This window comes from Sorex fumeus, unplaced genomic scaffold (genome assembly GCF_029834395.1).
Source record: "Sorex fumeus unplaced genomic scaffold, SorFum_2.1 ptg000103l, whole genome shotgun sequence".
In the NCBI taxonomy this organism is placed as follows: domain Eukaryota; kingdom Metazoa; phylum Chordata; class Mammalia; order Eulipotyphla; family Soricidae; genus Sorex; species Sorex fumeus.
In genome coordinates, this window is record NW_026606160.1 from 3,799,675 (window position 1) to 3,803,548 (window position 3,874).

Genomic DNA, 3,874 nt, shown 5'->3' on the forward strand with positions numbered 1-3,874 from the left:
TAAAGCCAAAATAAAAAGGAAGGAAGAATAATGTCAGAGAAGGTGGGATTTCCCAATATAAACATATGTACACTTAAAGGTCCCTTAAATCCCTTAAGAATACAGTCTCCATCTTTTAACTCTCTTCCTCCTTGACTTGATTTCTTCAAATTCTGTCCTTCCTGGAAGCCGGGATTGCAGCCTCTCAAGCCTGTGAAGTAGTATAGAGCCTGCCCTGAGGAATCTATGACTCAGAGGGAATTGTTCCTGCCCCTGCTCCAACAGGGGTCCAAACAAGTTTTATATCAGCTGACAACTGTTATGATGATGTTTGGTTCATGGAATGTAGCACTGGAGCACTGTCCTCCAGTTGTTCACCGCTTTGCTCGAGCGGGCACCAGTAACATCTCCATCGTGAGACTGCTGTTACTATTTTTGGCATATTGAATACGCCACAGCGAGCTTGACAGGCTCTGCTGTTCGGGCAGGATACTCTGAGTAATTTGCTGGGCTATCCGAGAGGGACGAAGGAATCGAACCCGGGCCTACCGCTATGCTATTGGGCCCGTCCTAGTGTACTCCACATACAATTCCTTGCTCTCTGACCCTAAACAACTATTACCTCTTTATAGTGACACTGTTTCAGATGTCACTGTTTCATCTACATAATGGGATCATAAGCTCCTTCAAAGGTAACACAAAAGTTGTGGAGCTGGGGACCTGATGATGGTACAGCAACTAGCACATTAGCCTTGCACATGCCCACACTGGGTTCGATACCCAGCATTTCATAGGTTTCCTGGAGCACCTCCAGGACTAGTTCCTGAGTGCAGAGCCAGGTGTAACTCCTTAGCACCGCCAGGTATGACCTCCAAAGTCAAAACAGTTTGAAAACCTTTATTTTGATGGGTTTTTTCCCTCTCAACAGGACGGAAAAATGCCAGAGACACCTGATACTGCAGCATCTCTCAATATTGGTGGGACACCCGAGGAACAGCCTGGTGTTCAGGAACAACCTAATGTGGAGGAACATCCTGGTGTTCAGGAACAACCTAATGTGGAGGAACATCCTGGTGTTCAGGAACAACCTAATGTGGAGGAACATCCTGGTGTTCAGGAACAACCTAATGTGGAGGAACATCCTGGTGTTCAGGAACAACCTAATGTGGAGGAACAGCCTGGTGTTCAGGAACAACCTAATGTGGAGGAACATCCTGGTGTTCAGGAACAACCTAATGTGGAGGAACAGCCTGGTGTTCAGGAACAACCTAATGTGGAGGAACATCCTGATGTAGAGGAAAATCCTGGTGTCCAGTAAGTGGAAGCTTTGAATCAACACTGGTTACTAGCCATGTTATTTCATGTATGTTTCCTGAACATTTCAGCACCTGAACTCTTCACCTGCTATTAGAAAATAGGACTCATGAAGTTGTCTAATAAGGCCTCTTCTTTTTTTTTTCTTTTTAATTTTTATTAGTGAGACACCATGAGGTACAGTTGTAGACTTACAAATTTTTGTGCTTGGGTTTCAATTATAAAATGATCCATCCTTCCACCAGTGCCCATTTCCCACCACCACGGATCCCAGTATCCCTCCCACCCCCCACCAGGGCATTCATTCACTTTTGTTCTCTCTCTCCTATAGGGTGTTGTGGTTTGCAAAAGATAAGGCCTCTTCTTTAGATGAGTTGTAAGGCCTTCCAGGTGATATTTGTGATCAGTTACTTTGAAATTGATTCAGAAGTGAATGTTCTATCACATTGGATACAAACACATAGGTCCCACTTTTTGATAAAATTTCTTTAGAGAGGGGCTGGAGAGAGCTCAGTGGACTGAGCACATTTTTGCATACAGGAGGCTCGGGATCAAACTCCAGCACAGCACCCCATTGTCCCCAAGCACCAGGAAGAGCAGCCTCTAAGAGTAGTCCCTGGGAGGTGGGAGTTGTCCTTTAGCATCACCTATCAAGCGCTGAACAAAAAAGAAGTTTATTTGTAAAGAAATTAGATAGGATAGCCCAAAGGTCGAGTGTACCTGTGGCCCCCAAACCTAAAAAAGACCCATTCTGGAAAGAGCAATCAAAAGATAGGAGGAAAAGTCATTTTAATGCTGCTCTACAGATTGGTTTCACACAAATCTTTTCTTATAATGCATGTTAAGATCTGATAGTTATGCATGATCCTAAGGCACTTTTATAAATTTCAGGCAAGAAGAACAACATGACTCTAACATCACAGTGGATGGTAAAGTTGGATTATCAATGAATATCATAAATTGTTTCCTTTAACTATGGTTAAGTCTGTCAGTAAATTTGTAAAAATGTGAAGTGAATAAGCTAAATCAGTTAAATATATTCTGAAATGGTCATGTAATCTACTGGGGCTCCATCCTATTTCAGTACACATTTCATTTTTAATCTTTTGTAATGTATAGGAACTGACTGGCTATTCGTTCCATTTATTTCTAACTGTGAAATGACATTTTAACTTAGTAGTTTGTATCTCCAAAGGACTCAGGTGATTTTCTTCAAGCTATGTATCCCTTTTGTAAAAGGAAGTCCATGTCAATGTTATTTACCCTTATTTGAAGTGAGCATACATTTGATACATGGTGAATGCTGTGCTGACTTAATATAAAATCTGTGCAAAGGCATGGCATTCTTCTACTTTGGCACCATGACTCACAAAGCTGTTAAAAATTGATCCTCTATGCATATTTCCATGTCATCTGAAAAGAGTGATAATTAGACTTCCAGGTGGATCTCTTTGATTTTTTTTTTGCTAGCTTAAATACTACTGGGGCTTTCAATACTATGTTGAATAACAGTGGAGAAAGTGGCATCCTTGCATTGTGTATGATGTCAGAGGGAAGCCTTTTAGGTTTTCACCATTGTGTGAAATACTGGCTGTAGTTTATTGTCAATGGTAGTTACTATCTTAAGGAAGTTTGCTTCTATGCCTGCTGTGTTGAGGATTTTTATCATGAGTGGGTGTTGGATTCATCAAAAGCTTTTTTATCCAGTAGTATAATCATACAGATGTCTCTGTATCAAACAATACAATCAATGTTATACACAATATCATATAATCAATGGAAATTGTTAAAAAATTTATTTTATTGCATATGACATTACTTTGCTTCCATTGAACACTCTTTTCATTCCTTACATGAGACCCAGTTAATTGTGGTGTATTGGTACTTACAACTGGTATGTTGTTGAATTCAGTTTGCTAAGATTTGTTATGGATTTTTAAATTGATGATCAATTGTGATATTCATCTGAAAATTTTTCAGGTCATATTTCTATCTGCTTTCAGTATCCATGTAATTTTGCTTTCCTAGAGATTTGCCTAGTCCTCTTTATTTCACATTTGAGAAGTTTGAGGAATATTAAGTATTCAATCTTTTTGAAAGGTATGCTAGAACTTACCCATGAACCTATCTAGACGAGTCTCCTCCTGGGGAGATTTGGAATGACCGTTTTAATTTCCTTGCTTGGAATTGGTCTGTTCTGTTTTTATATTTCTTCAGTATTGCCATTTGAGAGGTTTTATGATTCTAAAAAGCCACGCCTTTCTCCCTGGTTCTCCTGCGTGGCGGCATCTTCTGTAACCTGTATTTTTGTAGTTAGATGCTGCTTATATTGCCAGCTCTTGATTGTCTGAAAATGTATTTATCCCTCCCTCAAGTCTGACAGTTTTGCAAGATAGAAGGCTCTAGACTGGAGAGTCATTCAATGCTTTGAATATGTCACTCCCTTCTCCTATGGTTTCAGAGGAGAGATCTGTTGTGAATTTTCTTGCCTGTCTCTCAGTTGCCTTTGTGATGAGGATGGGTAAATCAAATGCAGGAAAGTCGGGTGGTAAGGCACTAAATGGGGCATGGTTCCTGAATG